Below are 19,170 nucleotides of genomic sequence, written 5' to 3' on the forward strand. Positions count from 1 at the left end.
GAAATTATCTAAATGTGATTATAGCCACTGCCAGGTCTCTTGGCAGTGTAAGCTGAGAGCTTTCCTTTCCTGTTTTTTTTTCCCTTCTGATAACATATGTAAACAATCAGTAGTACACATCAGAAGGTTTCTCTTAGGCTTACGTAGGACCTGCACACACACAATACGGGATGGCGAAATCTCCATCAGGCATAGGACTCATTCTGTCATAGGGCAAATTTGCATTTGCAGGACATAAAACAGCATGATGGCAATGGAACTATTTGCAATTCGGGGAAACAGATGCTGAGGACAGGGTCAGATGACTGGAAGCTTCTGCCCAAGGCACAGCATGACATGAAAATTACATGGCCCTGGCTTCTCACACCAATCCCATGGTTCATTCCCATTTGCCCCTCACAGGCTGACAGAGGCAAAGAGATTATCACTGCAAAAGCCAAGGTTTTGGAGGGTTTAATAAGGTCTTAATATTTTTCTCATGCTAGTACATGGGGTCATTTGATAAAGTTGTCAGGGAGCCCTGAAGCTACTGAACACTGTTGAACTTCATGATGCACATCAGCATTGCTCACAGGCATTGTTTCACATTGTACCTGCAGGCACCAGTAGGGGCATCAGTATCTTTTCAGAGGGAGTTATTTTCACATGAAAACTGGGATTGTGATACAGTCAAATGAACCTCAGAGCCGGGGGGGGGGGGGTAAAAAATATTTTAAAAAATTATTTGTATACTTCCAGGTAAGCCTTTCCCACTTTCTCATATTAAGTCTTCCATCAGTTCTACACACATTTTTAACTTGGTTGAAGCCCTTTAAATGTCTTTGTGCTCACCAATCTATTTGGAGCAGGGACAGAACATGACATAAAAAGGCAGAAGAGATCAGAAATTACTGGTGAAAACCAAAATAAACAAAAATTTGTTAAAAATATGGGCAAAAGTGCACCCCAAATCTTCTCCTTCTGAAATGAAATTTCAGGAACAGGGGGACAATGAAACTTGAGCTGGGTAACTAAACTTTCTACCTTGTAAACGCAGACCAGGGACGCTCCAGGGTAGCCCTGACACTTACCAGGTTTGATCACTGAAATACTTCACAGGTACTGGAGAGTGTGACCAAAAAATATGTTGGGTTGCCCTATTTTGTTTTCTTCACCAATGTAAACAATATAGAATGATGTCTGTCAAAGTATCCTTAGAGACACTGACCTTGTGAATACCCTTGATTTTAAAGGAAATGTGAATGATGATGTTAAATGAACCCCTGGCTCAAACAGTTGATCCTTTGTTATCCTGAGCTTTATTTAAGCAGAAATTAACAACACCATTTAGGCACAGCAGAAAGCTTATTAATATTCCAGATAATTCTCACTGACCTATTAAGCAGGAAGATACATTTCATTATTAAATGTAATTTGCCAGAACATTTGAAACTATGATGTTGGACAGAGAGCAAGGCAAGTACATGGTAAAATGATAGGCCAAAGTGATAATTCACAGACAAATTGTGCTGTCCCTGTACCAAGAAAGTAATTATAAGTCATCCATTGCTTCCTCCTCACAGCACCTCTGTATTGCAGACTGGAAAGGAGAGGTATAAAAAAGAGGCTTGAGCATCCAAAAGGACATGTAACATGTGTTCTCCTCACTACAGAGAGCTTTGAAAACGCTTCACCCATAATAGCTGCAGAGCACACCGACTTTGTGGTTGGCTGTAAGCAGCAGGAGATGGGATCTCCACAACGCTGTGCTGCCCCATATTCAAATCTACTTTTCTTGTCACAAACCAGAAAGCCAAGCTACTCACAAGTGCACCTCCACTCCTATTTTAAAACCTGTCAGGCAGTCAGATTTCTGCTGCTTGTACTTGATGGCCTGCTCTGCTCCAGAAGGTAAGAATAAGAAAAAGTCACTAAAAGCTGGGCTGTTTTTTATTTCATTTCTTGAAACTGACTCATACTCTCCAATCCCTTATCCTTAGGGAAGATACAAGGAAATGATGTAATTCTTTTTTTGGCTTATTTTCATGCTTTTGACTTTTTTCTTTTGGTATAATTTTTACTGGGCCTGTTTTTTAATTAATCTATATGGATTGTGCCAAAGTAAAAGCCTGAGCTGTCTGTCTCTGTATTCTCACTTGTAATAGGGATGTAATGGTTAATGATTGAGGGTAAGAAGTATTGAGCTACATGATACACCAGGTGACCCATTCATAATTACTAGGGATTTCTGTAAGCTTTCTTTTGGGGATCAAATTTTGAAATTTTAAACCAAACTGAAATTTTAAAAATCTCCTAAACTTTAAATAAAACCCTCTGTTTGAGAGATGCAGTTGTGATAATTCCTACAGCTCTTGCTGTAAACCTGGGGTGGAAGGGAAGATACTTTACATTTTTGTGTTTCATTAAAAGAAGAAAATCAGAAATACCTTGCAGATTAAACTCCTGGTGTTTCATCACCAAACTGAACTGAGACCCTATCTCTAAACATTCTTGTGGAGAGCCTCCTGTTCAGATCAAAAACTAGATCTGAAGCTATCTGTAGACCATCAAGAAGCTTTTGGTTTTGCAAAACCGAAGTGGAAACTTTACAAAAGTATCTCCTTATGAGAAGGAAAATACACTTATGTTGTTCTAGGACCAGGACTACAAAGGGAGACAATGTGCCCAGAGGCAGAGGATGTCCAGAAGGTGAATATAGGTTTGCATTCTCCCACACTCAGAAAGGAGCTGAGCATGGCTGTGTCTGAAAGTTTCCTAAACTAGAATGATATTTCAAGGCATGAGTGAAAAAGACATTCTAGAAGCTGGTTTTAATTAGGGAGTGACGTACCAGGAGTTTGGAGTCACAGCTGACTGACAGCTCCCCGGGAAGCAACATCTTCCAACTCTCTGGGCAAACTTAGCCTCTCGTCTGGGGATAGGGAAAGTACAGTTTGGGACACCATCCTCAAAATATAATTGGCAAGAGTATGGATCAAACTGCATATTGCACAAAAGTGGATGGCAGCCTTTTACCAGGAGAATTCCTTCCTGCTCGTGAGCTCTCACCAAACAAAGCCCTTTGGAGAGCCCCAGAATTGTTGTATCAGAGATGGTCTGTCTGTCAGGTCTTTACAGCAGTAACCTACAAACTGGCAGAGAGAGCGCATGTGGCCGCGAATAGGTTTGATGTGGCTCCGAGGCATAGACATAATGTGAGGGTGGTTTGGTTGTTGTAGAATAGCGGGTGGGTTCGGATTAGTAGGAAAATTCTGGCTACTACTATTGTGCTGGAGTGGAGGAGGGCTGCATATGTGCAAATGCACAATCACAGGTGGCAAAAGAGCCCCCAGGTCAGAATAAGGAGGCTCTCGGTGAGCTCAAGCATACTGGTGGCAGTACAGCACATTTGCTTGAATTTCCTGCAGTGGCTATCATTTCAGGTGCCACCATTCCCTTGGGCAGGTAGCAAAGCAGTCTCAAAGGTGGATTGTGGTATAATCTGTGGTGTGAACGTGAGAGTACTCTATTAAGCTTAAACAGAAGCTGAGATGAAGTTCTAATAGCACATATTAAGAACTTTAAGACATAACTGCTATTTTAAGTAACCAAATCCCTTTATGGATCAGACCCCAGTGGAAGAAATTCAAGAGCATTAGCACAAAGCCACTGGAGTACACTACCATAGGAATTCTCCTTTTTTCACAATCAAATGCTTTTTACCACTCACTTTACATTCCTTTCTATTGGATTCTGGAAATATGCATTCATTCAAAATGTGCCTGATCACTTGCTGAGAACAAATGCAAAAAACATATATGTAAGAATTAACTGAAATTAGATTTTGTACTTACACCAGCAGCTGCAGAAGAACCTTGTCTGAGCTCTAGCAATCCAGCCAAGGAACTGAAATTACACAAATGACTGTGAGTAATCAAAATTAAAACATTTAGTGCAAAAAGTTAGCCAGCAATAGCAAATGAAATTCAGCAGCCTTTTAAGAATAAAAAAATGATTCACTCAATTAATAAACTGGAAATCAGAAAGGTTAACTGTTAAGTATTGAACTCTTTCTTCTGCTCTTCGAAACATTAACCTTCCTTTGCTCTGGTGGGAAACTGCATAGTAATGACTTGACAAAAGCTGAATTCACTGACAAAGTCAAAATTAGCATGCAGAAGTTCTGACTTCTGATCTCATGATCAATACCTCAATGTACTATATGATATCAAGCACATTGCAATAAATGAAGATTACATGATGTTGGACTTCTTTTTCTTCACTCTTTATGCATTCTCATGAAACCCTATGTAGTGCAGGGTCTTCTTTGATCATAGAAAATTAGTCTGTTTTCCTTATTTGGCAAACCCATCACTTTCTCTTTTTTGGAGAATTGAAGCTAGGAAACGAGTTTTTCATAATTTTTATGTGAAAGACACAATTTTTATTACTTGATAAAATAAAATCTAGTATTCTGAGTTGCATGTAAAGCACACATATAAGGATTTCTCTGCTTACATAATGATTCAGTGCAGCTTGCTTTCTCTTTGCATCATCAAACAGACAGAACTTACCAGAGGTTGCTGATCAGAAAAGTATACAAATACACATTTGAGTTTTAGCATGCAAAATTGCTTGGTTTGCACACTAGAGAAAAATATGCAGTCCTTTCCCAAAGCCACAAAAATACAAATGGTTGCCTATATATTTACCATTTTGGTTCAGAGCATCAATGCAGTTTTGCAACAAATCCCACCCCTGAGTGTTCCCATTTACTGCACACTGGCTCAGCTCCCAGAGCAGTTTTGGTGCACAGAAGCACTGAATTCCCTTTGCAGGGAACTAACCCAGAAACTGTGCTCAGTGCACATGAAATGCACTCCAGCGAGGATGTTACGAGTCCAAACCAACCAGTGGGCCTTTGGGCAGCTTTTGGGCAGCTTGCATGATGAGAAGAGCCAGTCCAAGGGACCAAGTTAAAGGTAGCCTGAAGTTCAAATCCTTGTAATGTTTATAACAAACACACTGATTTTCAGCACTAACTACTTCAATATGGTGATCTGTTTCTGTTATGATGAATTACTCATTAATGTAATCAGAGCCAGTCCATGAGACAAACATAAAAGGGGAAAAATTTTCAAAAAGTATTAGATAGGTTTTTGCCCAGTATTTTGAGAGGTATCTCTATGTGTTTATTTATCATGCTGGTAGTGCCTCTACAGCCCTTGCTAACATCTCCTCCTATGACATAAAATATACAGCTAAGATTTTAGAGATGACAGCAAGATACATTTGCTTTAAATTAACTTAGATGAAAAAAAATCTGAAATGGTAAATTTGAAAATATGGTACCAATTCTGATCTACTATACGTGAACTGAACAGATGAAATAAAAAAAGAAAACATCTAATTCTTAACCTACTACGCAAGGGGTGATTCCTGATCAGATAGACATGATGGTGGTCTCATTTCACAACTGCTAAAGCATCTGTAAGTTCTTTCAAAATTATAACACCCAGGAACTCATTAATAAAAATATCACAAAAAATCAGTTCCACACTCTACTACTCCTACAGAGAGAGACAAATTGATCACTGATCTAAATACTAGGGATTGTGTAGAGGCCATGGTTCATGCTCAAATTAAGTTTGCTTTGGAGAAACAGATTTTTTTTTAACCTAAGCAGTAACTACTTTACAGGAATTATTATTCATGACTGAAAATAACTGTCAAGCTAAGAGAGCAAAAGAAAGCATTTTATTTTAAACCTGAATGATAAATGAGAATTTTTTTAAGAAGGCTTTTTTAATTGTAAAACTCCTGTCACCAGGACAGACACCTGCCTTTGCTTAAAAAGATAAGCTCATTGAAGATGATGACAAAGGCAAATGCACATAACTTGAGTTTACTCATTTTCAACTTGGGCAACACAAAATCTACCCCCTTCATGGTTCCTGGCTGATATTCCCTCTTGAAACTGTTCTTTTCTTCTGTCTCAAATTTTGTGGTGCACTTCTCTCATCTTTCAGAAAGTACGAACAATTCCCAGAAAATCTGTAGATGCCAGTGCTCTCTCCCAAGTACTATTCATTTTTGCATGTTACTGTACCAAGTTATTCCAAATAAGAGCAGCTATCTGGAGTGAAAAAGTTGGTACTGAAGACACTGTGTTCACCTAGCATGTGCTTCAGAGAATTTTAATTTGAAGAAGCTTGAGCTGGATCCATGAACTAAAATCTCCATGAGTCATGTGAGGATATTTAGGAAGTCCCTTCCAATTTAGTTGCTTTGTAACTAACTTTGGTTCTGGCACTCCCAGATCTCTATTCATCCTGAACGAGCAGCATAAGTGGGAACAACTGGGAGATTAATGTACCACAGGTATATCCCCTGAGCTCTTGGTACCCCTCTTGGATGTCCTACCTTATGGCCAGGCAGACAGAGGTAAAAGAAATAAAACTCAGCCATGCTGCTTTGCTCTGAGCTCTTGGTGATACTCTGGTTTCCGCTCCGCTACGCATTCTCATAGCCAGTGCAATGAAGTACAAGGGAAAGGAGAAAACGAGCCAGCTGCCTTGCTCTATATTGGGCAGCATTTGTTTACTCTCCAGGTTGTTCTGAGCAACAGTAAGGCACCATTCTCCTGACTTACAGGGCTCTTTAAATCTTTCTGCTTCTCTCAGAAACAGAGGGTGAGGGTAGGAGTTGTCCCATTCACAGTGCCATGTGGTCCCCTGTGTGGTATCTGGCATCTTGCAGTCACTCTGTACTTCAAAACAGTATTTGTGAAAGTAGGGGACTAAATGAAGCGTGCCTGTATCTCAAAGAGGCAATGAAAGCAAACATTAGTAAAGTTCACCCCTTTTTCTCTAGTCTTCCTATCACAACTATACTCTTTGATAAAGCAGTGCAGAGGTGTTAAATATGACAAGGATGATTTATTTTTATTGTCCCTTTTGCAGTGATTAGCATATTTTTCTTTTGATTTTTGTCCTCCTGTCTTCAGTTGCTCCCTCATTCCCATTTAATTCTTCCCCCTTTCTTCCTTTCTCCCTCTTCCTAGTTTTGTTTCCCTCAGGTTCTTTCATTGTCACATTGTGCTCCTTCAAATGCTGCACACATTTTGTCAATGGAGCCTCTGTAGTGGCTGGAAACTGAGAAGATCCTGTACTGCTGCTTGCCAGGCAGCGGGGGACCAGGGATTTCTCAGTTTCCAGCTGCTTTTGAAGCGGCACTGATTGGTTTCTCTTGCTGCTGCAGAAAAGGCTGGCACACAGGAATAACAAATTCAGCATGTCCTTCTGGCCTGTTTTCAATAGATCTGCAAGTGCCAGAACAGAGATGGGGAGCAATTTGACGCTGTCTGCTCAGCCACCCCTCTCTTTATTTACCAAAGCAACACTCTCTCCCTTTGCCTTTCTACCAATTTTTCCTAAACTTCTGTGATTTCTCTCTCTGCCACATCTCTTTCCAGTCCACTACTGCAGCTTAGCCAGAGTTTCTGTAGAACCTTAAAGACGTTTTTCTCTTGTGCTTCTTTTGCAGCAGTATTTAAGCTGAGCAAACACAGTTCTATTGCTCAGTGAAGTGCTACTCAATCACTAACACAGTGCAATGGCTTAAAATGTGCAAGTAAAAACAGAGTGATAACAGCTGCATTTGTACTCAACAAAAGGGACAAGTTGAAAGTTTCCTAAGTTTCTTAAGGCAAGACAACCCTTTGGATATTCCATTTAGAAGATTTCTATAACAAAAAAAAAAAACAAAAAAAACCAAAAAAAACCAAAAAAAAAAACCAAAAAAAACCAACAAAAAAAAAAAACCACAAACAATGGGAACATATTTAAATATTAAAATCTTTTACTCCCTCATGAAGTTTTAAGCATCTCCAATATGTTTAAGGAACCTTCTATATGATGCTAAGGAAACATCACTGCAAAGGCTTCTTCATTTAGGAAAATTCAAGGGGCTAAAATACAATCTGTAAGTGGGCAGTGTAAGCCGTGAGAAGGGATGCAGTACAAAAGCAACAAAAGTCCATATTAACCATATATATGCCCTAGGCCAGCTGTAAATCATTAAAACATTGCTTTCATAAAAATACATAATTATATTTTCTTAATCCATCATTTCCTAATGGTCATTTATCTGGCCATCAGGCATTGGAAACTGGCAGACATTACTGCAGACAGAATTCAGAGAACAGGTAGGAAGAAGAGAGGTTAGTAGATTTGAAAATGAGTTCAAGGGAGATATGTTAAGAAACAGCATATAAGTGGTCTAGGGGTAAAAATCAGGCCAAGGCTCCACCAGGCAGTAAATCCAAAGTTATAAGTTAATCCCAGATCAAAAACATCACTGTGTCTTGATGCAATGTATTCAATTGGCACAGCTGAAGGTGAAAGATTAAATTTGTTCAAAAAGGCCAAACCTTCCTTCTGTGCAACTTGAGTTTGATCAAACATCACTTTTTCTCCAATAGCTGTCACTGATGCAGCATAAAGAATAAAGCTGGCATGAACAGCCATGGTGTGTACATACTCTGTGCGCTGTGTGACTCAACACGCTGTGCCTGATGTGGGCTGAATTTATATTGCCCAGAGATGTAGTAACTTGCAGAATTACTCTTTACAAAAACATATCTACAGCCTCAAAGATAAAGGGTGATGTTAATGAAATGAAAGAGTCAATATAAAAAGTTAAACTATTATTCTAGTCTAGATTTTCCCAACAGCTCATCTCCCACTTAACTACCCAAACATAACACTGAGTCCCTGGATACTGCAGGGTTTCAACATTAGACTCCTAAGGTGTATGCATAACTGGACACGGTATAGATTCATTTTACCTAGGCAATAAAGAAAAATAAACAGAACTCTTTTTTTCCAGCAATGATAGTCTAACAACAAAGAAGTGAAGACTACAGTTTATCCAGGGCAGCATTTAAGTATGCCACATATGATTGAGGAGGATGGAATGTTCCACCAACAAGAGCATGGTTTACAGGTAATAAATCATAGAACAAGAGTACCAACAGAGTTGTTTGATTGCTCATTCAGTAAAAGCTTTATTTTTATCAAAAAACTTATTTCATTAGTCAGAATGTATCTATTCTTGTAGTTTACATTTGCTAGTGACCACAAGACCTGTAAAGTTCCTCCTGAATACTGAAGTCCCTTATTTATCTGCAGAATACATGAGACCAGTTCTAAATTTCCCTGACATTATGTGAAGAATATCACAATATCCTAGAATGGTTTGGGTTAGAAGGGACCTTAAAGACCATCTAGTTGGTATGGGCAGGGGCACCTTCTAATACAACAAGTACCTCAATGTCTGAACTGTGCCCAGAAGGATGACTGGGAAACCCAGACTATTCCTTACACTAATCTAGTCACTGACTGGTAGAATAAAGCCTCCAGCAGGGATGCAAGCAGGCACTGAAACAAGATGATTTCCACAATGTAGCCGCTCTCTGTGGTGGACTAGACATACAGGACAATCACTTATATTGGACTACTAATGGAAATTACTTTCACTCCCCACACATTAATTACATCAATTACCTACAGGTTGAAGGCTTTCTGTCCTTTCACTTTATTACTAATATCCTCACAGAACCACTCTACCAGCTTTCCATCCCCTGCCTTTTCCTCTCCAAAATTAGAGATACAAAATTATTTACACTTTGCATACATTTTATTATGTAAATGCATCTAAGCTATACATTGCCTACTCTTCTGCAACTTTTACTTCAAATGCGGTTCCACAGGACCAGATGGTAAAAAAATTATTTCTTTTAGTTCTGACCCACTGCTGAAAGCCTGCCTAACTGCAGTACAAACTTGTGGAGTTCAGCTCTGTGAGTTCAGCTCAGGGAAAGTGTCCTCCAAGTACAGATATCTAACTAAGCTGGTGAGGTTCTCCAAGAAAACAAGCAAAGGCTGCTCTGCATGCCCTCGCAGGCTCCAGAACCAGCTCTGCGGCTCCGGCAGCTGGGTGTCCTGGTGCCAGTGAGGCCAGGAAGGTGGAGTCTGGAAGACATGTGTGTGCAGCTACCTGGAGGTGTCCTCTTCCATATCATGTTTCAGGCAAATCATCCAAGAAGGCTGTCAAACATTTCATGGACTGGAGATGTTTTATGCAAAAATGACGAGTGATGCTTAGTAAAAAAGCAACTGAGGATAGAACTAACAAGAGTGTGTTTACTTGTGACAAAACCACTAATTATCAGATGAAATGTCAAAGATTATGTATGTGGTAGTGCTGTGACAGACACTGTAGCTATGTGAGACAGGAACTACAGCAGTCCTTCGTGTGTTTTTGCTAGCACAGCATAGTTTCTAGTTATTTGGCAATGAGCCTCACTTGAAAAATGTACTGGGTGCAGCTCCACCTGCCCTTTTCATAGCTTTCCAGAACTGCTGCCTATTTCCCTCACCCCATGCTGGCACTGCTGCCTGTTTTATCAGTGCTGATGCTGAGACCAAACTAATAAACTCAGCTGAATGCAGACACCTCTGCATCGAGCATTCCATTTTGATGCAGCACCAAAACACTGGATGTAGCTCTGCAGCAAGCTAGCCCAGACCTAAAAGAAGGCCTGTACTTTTTACCTCTATGCCTTAACATACTGCCAGCTATGCCACCTCAAGCTCTAGGCCCCAAGGGTGTCACGCCTGTACGCGTATGTTCAACCAAAGGTGCAGGACAGCGCTAAGTGAAAGGTTTGCAGCACCCAACAGTAACGCCTGATGTGTCACTCCAGTGGTGGTGAAGCAGCCGTTTTTAGCAGGAGAAATGAATTACTCACTAGCTGTTGTTAGGCCAAAGAGATGCTAAAACTGCTCATTTGGTTTCAACATCACAGTGACACAGTTGTACTCATCCGGTTTCCAGGAACTGTTCAGTTTACGTCAGTCAGGGCTCTCCACATCTTACTCCAGCACATGGCATAAGCCCCAGAAAAAGAGATCTGCATGGACAAGCTGGGGTAAGTGGCAGAGATTATCTTGCTGTGGTTACAGAATAACATATCCAAGTTTTCAATATTTACCATCAAAGCTTTTCCCGTTTAACTATTTTCTACAGAAGACTTTAACAATAGGAAAAGGGGAAACACAGACCCAGGTGCCCTTTCAGCAATGCTGCGTCAATTACAAATACAATGATCACTAGGTCTGGGCTTATTGGTGACAGTTTTTCTTCCCTTCAATTTGTGTTATGGCCTGAAATCACAAAGCTGTGATCCCCGAGAACCTCCTTTGTAATGCATATCAACTTTCGTTGTGCTCCTTTGTTCCCAATGTGATGGAGCATTGTGGTGCCTGTGTCCAGGGAGCAGGTTCGCTTTATTGTTCTTGTAAATATGTACTGCTGGGCGCAGCTCGGTGGAAGGCATTGAGTTTGTGCATGACTGACGCCGACCCGGACAACTGCTCTGACCCCCAGCAGATGGTGGTGCAGGGACTGCAATGATCTGGAAGTAATAGCATGTGCCATTTCTTTTTGTTTGGAGCAGACAGCCAGACCCTGCGTTTCCCTCCCCTGCGCAGCAACAGCTGTATATACAGTAGGGACCGGCGCACCCCTAACTGTCACTCCAGTCCTCCTCCTCCACCAGTAATCAGAAAACCTTGGGCTCTGAGACTTCGTGGAGCTTAAACACTATATGAACACCACATGGCTCTTTCCAATGTTAATAAAATTGTGAGCACTGGGGCATAGATCAGTTGCTTTCTTAGGAAAAAAGTGAGTAACAGTTAAATATATCTACCACCCCTGATATTAGACTTTGCAGTGATGGACTTGCTGGTTTTTAACCTCTGCACAGAAAAAGACAGGGTACAGGAGTCAGTATTAACTAAGAATTTTAACTTTTAGACTACAGATAGCCTTCCTGCAGCTTAAATAAATTTTACTTGTTATTTGTATTTATCAGAGACCAAAATAAGTGTCTGTTTTGAAAGGAGAGTATCAAATGGGTGAAAACCCACAATTGATGTTTTCTCCAAGGTCATGGGAGATTTACTGCTTTGAAATTATAGCAGAGCAGTTTTTATTTGATTCTGTAAGAGGCCAGATTTTTTATTACTCACTGTGTATGAAGCAGCTCATCAGAGGTCAGAAATGACAAATTATAGCATGATGGAGTTAATAATCACCCACTTTATGTCTGGCCTGTGTTACCAGATTCCATAAAATTGTCCTGATGGTCCAGAAGGGAAGTTCCCTGGGATGGATGGAGCAACTACTCCATGCTCCTCCCCCCTCAGCCCTAGCTGAGATGGCTCTCAAAGAAAGGGGCTGAAAACCAGGTGTACTCTAAACATTGTATTTCTGGCTGCTATAATGCTTCTGGGAGGCTTTCTGCTGGCAGGTCAAAAAACAGCAGACTTGCAGCACTCAAAATGAGGAACAAAGGTAGGGTAGGAGTAATAGCAAGGAAATACTTTAATTTTTTTCCCCACTTTATGCTGGCATAAACACCTCTTGAAGATTTTACACACAAGACTCCCAAGCTATAAGCCCATGTTCTAACTGTGCAACCATTACTCTGCAAGAGGAAATGTTGTTTAATTCAGTGCTATCTCCCTATTTCTGTGCAGAAAGAGGAAACCTCTTCTGGGTTTGCCTCTCTTAATCTCCCCACATTAATGAAATATTCCTGGGGGGAACCAGAGTCTCCCAGGGCACAGCATCATAACACTGCTATCGGGATACACTCAGCTGCTGTTGCTGGGCTAGTGGCTGAGATGTCTCATTATCTTTAATTTAAAAATTTCATCCTAGACTTGAGAAACTACCTGGTAAAGTTTGCTGAGACCAGCTTAATTCTTGACAAGCTCCATCTTTTGAAGAAAAAGCAATTTTAGGAAATGCCTGCTCACCTCCAGTGTAAAACCACCTTGGGTTGATCACACATCAGGATTGGGTCAAGAGAAAAATCTTTTAATTTCTCTTTGCATGACATTTAATGAAAATTATTGTTCATTCTGAATTCTTTCCAGTCTTTCCTCATCTTGATTCTAGCAGCACTACCTCAAACAACAAACACTTAAACAGAAGTAGGTTTACTTTCTTGACTAATTCCATTAGCTTTAATGAGTCTCATCACACCAGTAAAATTATGCATGTGCTTAGTTCTTGGCAAGGTCAGTGCCAGTAATGAGGAGAAAAACAAACTGATAATGAAACCATGAGTAATAAGAATGTCTGGATATCTGCATTTCTAGAAAAAGATACGGCTGTCTAGCACACTAAAATTGAAATACCACTTGTTAAGATTAAAGAAGACAGAGTGAATCCTGAACCAAGAATGACAGTAAATAAAATTACAGAGAAATTCTTTAAGTAATTATTATCCATGACATGTCTTCAGTTACCTCCATAACAGCTGTAAGATCATTATCTTAGTTATGACTTATATGTTCATCCATTCATTTATAAGAAGATCATCAATATGATATCCAAGCACTAGTAAACTTTAGCATTAAAAGGTTGTGTGTAATTCCCTAAGAGGAAGAAGTTCAAAAGGTGTCAGCCACTCTGGATCTGAGCAATATTCTAAGCAATTTTTATGGAATTTATTTTCAATAATTCCAGCTATAAATAGTCCGTCTATTTTCAAGAGGAGGATTATGGAAAATGGTCTATGGAACAGCAAAATGATAGTAGTATGAAAGCTAAACTAAGTCCACAACAACTAGAACTTTTGCAACCCAAATAGATATCAACATGGCAGTATTACAAGTTAAATATTTTTCAGGATTACATGTTCTTTGGTGATGCTTTTAGACTTCTGTTTCAAGATTGTATAACTTCCTAAATGATTTAAATAAACAGCCCCAAAACAAGTACTATCTTTATAGACCACAGTCTGTAAGCTACTAAACACAAAATTAGTTTAACTTCTCTATATAGGACAAGAATGAGGTTTACCTATCACTAAATTCTCCAGAGAACATTTATAAGGTATCCAGCTTTACACTTGTGAATCAATTAATTTTGTAACTCCTCTCTCTATAGACAAAGTTCCTGTGTGCAGGAATTGTATGTAGAATTATAGGTTAAGGATTTCTGTCCATATCCTCCTTTGACATAGTGTGTGGTTATCACTGGGACAAGGACTTTTCTAATACATAATAAAATGGAATGGTTTACAATGGCAAATGGGTTTTTAGTGATAGTTTTTTCAAGAGGTCATGTGCAGTTTGTGGTTTTCTTTTATAGTAGGCTGATGAATTCTTATTTTTGTACATTGTTATAGTTAGTCTGAAATTTCCTTAAGCATTGTTCTGTTACATATTCCCTGTAAGTAAGAAAAATGTATATAATTGTGTATTTCTCTTGTGTTTTGTAGAATCAAATGAGTTTTCATTCTTTGTTTTCAAAAACCACATTTTACTTACAGATAGAGGTGAAGTCTGTCAGCATATATTTTCTCAAAGAGCCTAATGAATGAGAGACCAGACTAGCTGAAAAAATCAGCTCTAAATCAGTCACTAAATTACAGGCTTAAGGTTGAGTGTAAATGTGAATTGATACACATCAGGAAAACAACAGAACTGCAACAGCACCTCTAGTGAAAATGTTTTCCTGCAAAAAAATCTGTATTCACACCAATTCATAACTGTAGCATTGCAAAATTGATTTGTATTTATATATTAATAAAATCAATAAAACATCTGGAGTCATATAATCTTTAAATCTTCCTTTTGTTTTGTTAATTATTTGTGATAATTCACAGTCTAATCAACTAGTTCAATCTTCCCCATTTTCTTGATTCCAATAGGATGCAAATAACTTCCTTAGATGTCTTCAGCTTATAGTCAGTCCTACAGAGATCCGACAGACTGAAAAGAAGTTGTATCTTCTCCTGTACATTTTGGAAACATGGAGATTTTTACACTTTATCCTGCTGTACTCCTGGTAATCAATGACTTTGCAATCCTGCATCCTGTGGTTTAATCTTAGAACTGCTTTGGTGCGTGCACACATCAGCCATGGCAGAAGGTCAGGGCAGCACAGCAGCCACACTGCTGGCAGCACCAAGGTGGGGCCTGGGAACCCCTGCTCTGCCACTGCCTGGGAGTGCTGGGGGGCAGGGGGCCGGCACTACCTGGTGTGTGGTGGGCAGCCACAGGGCATTTTAGCCTCCAAATGGTTCACTGACGTCTGGTGGAGCCTGCAGAGGCACCCTGAGGATGAGCCGACTGATGGCACCAGCCATCACTGCAGAGGGCTGTGCATGGGAGGCAGAGCTAAGGGAATAACAGGGTGCCACACTTAACTGGTGGACAGGCATCAGGTATGAGTGGAGGAATGCTGAATAAGAGAGGCTCAGAGGTGCACTCTTTGAAGAGCCCAGTAAAACTAAGGAGGGATGCAGGGTAGTTTACATGCAAACTGACAAAATATTTCACCCAATGGAAAATAAAATACTGTTCTGGGGTAGGGTGAATAGCAAAATTTAATACAATGCAAAGTGTCTTAGCAGGCTGTTCTAGAAAAGTATTTAAAAATAAGAGGTTATAGAAGTCAGTCATCAAGCTGTTCACACTGTTAACCTATATAACCATATGATGTTTTTACTGTTAACCTCATCTTCCCTCCCCCTCTTCCTTCCTAATGTTTGCTATACTCCTTGCTTCTTGTCTTTACTCTAAAAGAGCACTCTGGGAAGGGACTGTACTTGCTTTCAAGGAAACACCATACCGAGGCCCAAGCTTGACTATTGCCTCTGGGGACTCCCACACCAAGGTATACTTATACCTGAGCCCGCATTACGACACGGATTCAGATCTTTTCTTTGCTCTACCATCCTCTTTGAGACTACTACACACAAGCAAAAACTATTTAACAATGTTCCTGCTGCAGACTGCTAACTAGCCTATTCTTTCTCCTTGTCATCCTTAAGACAATGTTGCAAATTCTCTGAGCTGTGTTGAACATCAGCATCCATTTCAAACAGCAGACACTTCTGACATTGAGCTGGCTGGTTAACAGCTTAAGCGATAACTTTTGTTGGCACACACACTGCAGTTCAGATCTAAGAGATGTTCTGTGGGCAAGTGCCTGTTTATTTGCTTTCCTAGACACGCGATTGAACCACACTGTACATCCTGTGCTTATGAAATCCCAGCAGGGTTGTATCACAGTACCTACCACTAGAATGTGTGATTTACACCACCTACAAACTGCAACATCTCAAGATAAACCTGCTCCTTATAATGAAGATCCAGATAACTGTGGTTTTCATTGCCTACAATGCTTTTTAAGGTCACTGAGTTTTAAAATAGCTGGGATTTTAGAGGACACACTGTGAGATGTTTTTATGTAAGACAGGCTGATCTGAGACAGAGTCTCTTGTCCCCTTGCCTGTGTCTCACATGCTTGTGCTAAGCACATAAGAAACTTGGGATTGCTTCTACACAAAAGCGTGCAGGTCTTTTGTTTTCTCATCTTTCTCCAAACCAGTGAGGTGGGAAGCAGTTGCCAAACGAGAAGCATATTAATTAGCTAGTGCTGTGCCCAAAGGAATGTGCTTAGTGGAAACCCAGAGCCAAGGCTGAGCTGGAGAAAGTTTGTTCTGGACTGGTCAAACAAGCTGTTGAAATTTTTGGCCTGGTTATCACAGCTTGCATCTCATGCTCCCTGCTCATGCCTGCTCTTCTCCTCCAAAGCTGGGCTGCTTGAGCAGCTCCTGTCCTGCAGTGTCACCTGAGGACACAAGGAAAAACGACGCACCACAGCTATGGTCACGATGAAGAGACTAATTTATTTCTTCTGACTCCAATCATTTATAGTTCTCAAAAGGTGCCAGTGGATTGGAGGGTGAACGTGCCACCTCTCCAACAACACTGGACAAACTACCAGTACATCAAATTTCTCTGCCTCTATGAAAGAAGGCAAAACAATAGGTTGTTTACAGAAAGTTGCGTGAGAAAGTTCTCTACAAGAATGTAAACTCAGAAGGCTTTAGAAAATCCTAAGAAATCAGGGCAACACTGCGGTACCATTGGTGGGACAACACTCCAGGCCAAAAGACCTCCTCCCTGCCCACACCAAGGGCCTGATCCCTAACGATTCCATGGGCTTGTGCTAGGCTCCTTGTCTTTCCTCCTCTTTCCACACAAAGCAAGACTGAGAGCACAGGGGAACCATATGGATTCCCAAAATGAAGCTGCTGAGATCCACTAAGCACTGGCCAAATGGCTCTGTCCACAAACACACATTTTGGTGAATCCAAGTTCAAGGTGGTCCTGTCCCCCAGTTGACAAGTGAGAGTAAACTGGATTTCCTGCATGGAAGGGCATCTGCTTGGAACATGGGTGAGGCCCAACACTTGTGGAAGTCACATCCTTCAAAATGCCTCCAAGCTGTGATTTTCCAAATGGTCTCTGAAGTGACAGGCCTGATTCAGAGCCCTTCAGACAACCTCAGCTGAGCTTAAATCAAAAAGTCAAACTACTGATTTGCATAGCAAACACAAAAATTTAAATGGTGCAAACCTGGTATTTAAATTTTTCTACCTCAGCTCTGGAAGTGCTTATATTTGTTACAGGCCAGAAGGTGAGGTCTAGTTCCCTGAGGTAGTGGATGCTTTCAGTTTCCAATGAAGTCAATAGGAATTGTTCACAATCTATGTGAAATACAAACTTTTAGCAGCAAGAAAAAAATTCAATGCATAAACAGTATTAAAAAAACCTTTAGGCTTATTATCTTTTCTTCCACCAGCTATTCACATGAAGTTCAAGCTATTGTTTTTGATTGGAATAGTATTCCTGGCCTTTTGAACTGTAGATAATTTATAATTTAAGAAAATAAAATCAATGGTTATTTGTTTTATATTGTACTGCTGTCAGTGATGGAAAGGATTACAATGGTTTCTATGATTATTAATTCTTAAAAATAATATACCTGCCCCAGTATCCAATTAATCTGGTTATTAATCAAAGTGCTTTCATTGTCAATTATTAAAAGAGACCAGACACTGCAGATTATTGTGTGCTATATTTTTAGATTTTCCAGTTTGATTCAAAACACACTAAAAGAGGGGCCCCAAAAAATAACCATCTAGAGACAGTCCATGGCAAACGTCCAGAAATTATTCTTAATGAAATGGAGTTAGCATGAGCTGAGGTCATTCTTTCGCCTTGGTAGAAAAAAAAAAAAAAAAAGATTACTCTTTGCAAACAATACAGAGGATTTCCAGTATGCACTGTGCTTTTGCCGAGAACTGTGCGTACAAGGGAGCCAATCAAAGTCCTCTTGTATCTAATGAGGAGGGGGAAATCATGATGGGGAAAGTCCCTTCATGACAGGAGACAGTAGCTGTTTGTACAGTGACACTTACGGAAAACTTTGTCACCAAGGAATCTCTTGAAACGTGATTTTATTTATCTGAGACATTATTCATTGAATTAGCATAAGCAGCGAAGCGCATATGTGGGCAAGAAATCTGAAATCTTATTCATGGATTACTGAAATGCTATTTTCCCCCGTAATCTGGAAGACAGCAGAAGTACAGAGCTAACATAGTAAAAAACACGTGGGCTTTGAAATCTCAGCAATCTTTACATCAGTGTAGCATTTGTCCCGAAGTTAGACTGACATGTTATACTAAACACAGAGGAAGTTACAACACACAGAAGTCTTGATGTAAAAGGATTAGTTTTCAAACTTGGTCTCCTAATGGACAATCAGACCCGCACCCTGAAGGGCTAATGTTGATAAATGAATCCAAAATAGGGGTCGCCTTTTTTGTCGTCTTTGTCAAATCGTCGGAGTGCACCCCGTGCTGCAGATACCTCCCGTCCCCATGCCCACGCTCAGCCGTCTGTCGGCACAGGGCTCGCTCAGCCGGCTGGGACTCTGCCAGACTCCAGCGCTTCTGTTTGCTAAACAAACGCATCTTACGCACTTCAGCTGCGGATGAAAACAAAATTACGAAACCGGGCTTTTAATGTAAAACTATCTTCTACAAAAAAAATGATGCTAACAATTCCACGTGAGGAACCTAAGAGGTCTTCCTAAGGGCTGTGCCTGCAAATCCCAGCCTCCTGCTCTTGTTATTCGCCGTTTGACAGAGAGGTCTCTCCGCGCCGTGCCGGCTCCCGGCTCCGCCCCACCGGCCCCTCAGCCCGCGGGTGTCTCCGGGCCGCGCACGTGCCGGGCCCGCGGGCAGCA

General features: G+C 40.5%; 1 protein-coding gene across 1 annotated transcript in view; it reads left to right on the top strand.

The window, feature by feature from the left end:
* RBPJ (recombination signal binding protein for immunoglobulin kappa J region) overlaps nucleotides 1-19,170 on the top strand; it is a 141,082-nt gene that overhangs the window by 63,517 nt on the left and 58,395 nt on the right. The gene's annotated exons all lie outside the window — the stretch shown is intronic.

Source organism: Anomalospiza imberbis, chromosome 4, assembly GCF_031753505.1.
Source record: "Anomalospiza imberbis isolate Cuckoo-Finch-1a 21T00152 chromosome 4, ASM3175350v1, whole genome shotgun sequence".
In the NCBI taxonomy this organism is placed as follows: Eukaryota; Metazoa; Chordata; class Aves; order Passeriformes; family Viduidae; genus Anomalospiza; species Anomalospiza imberbis.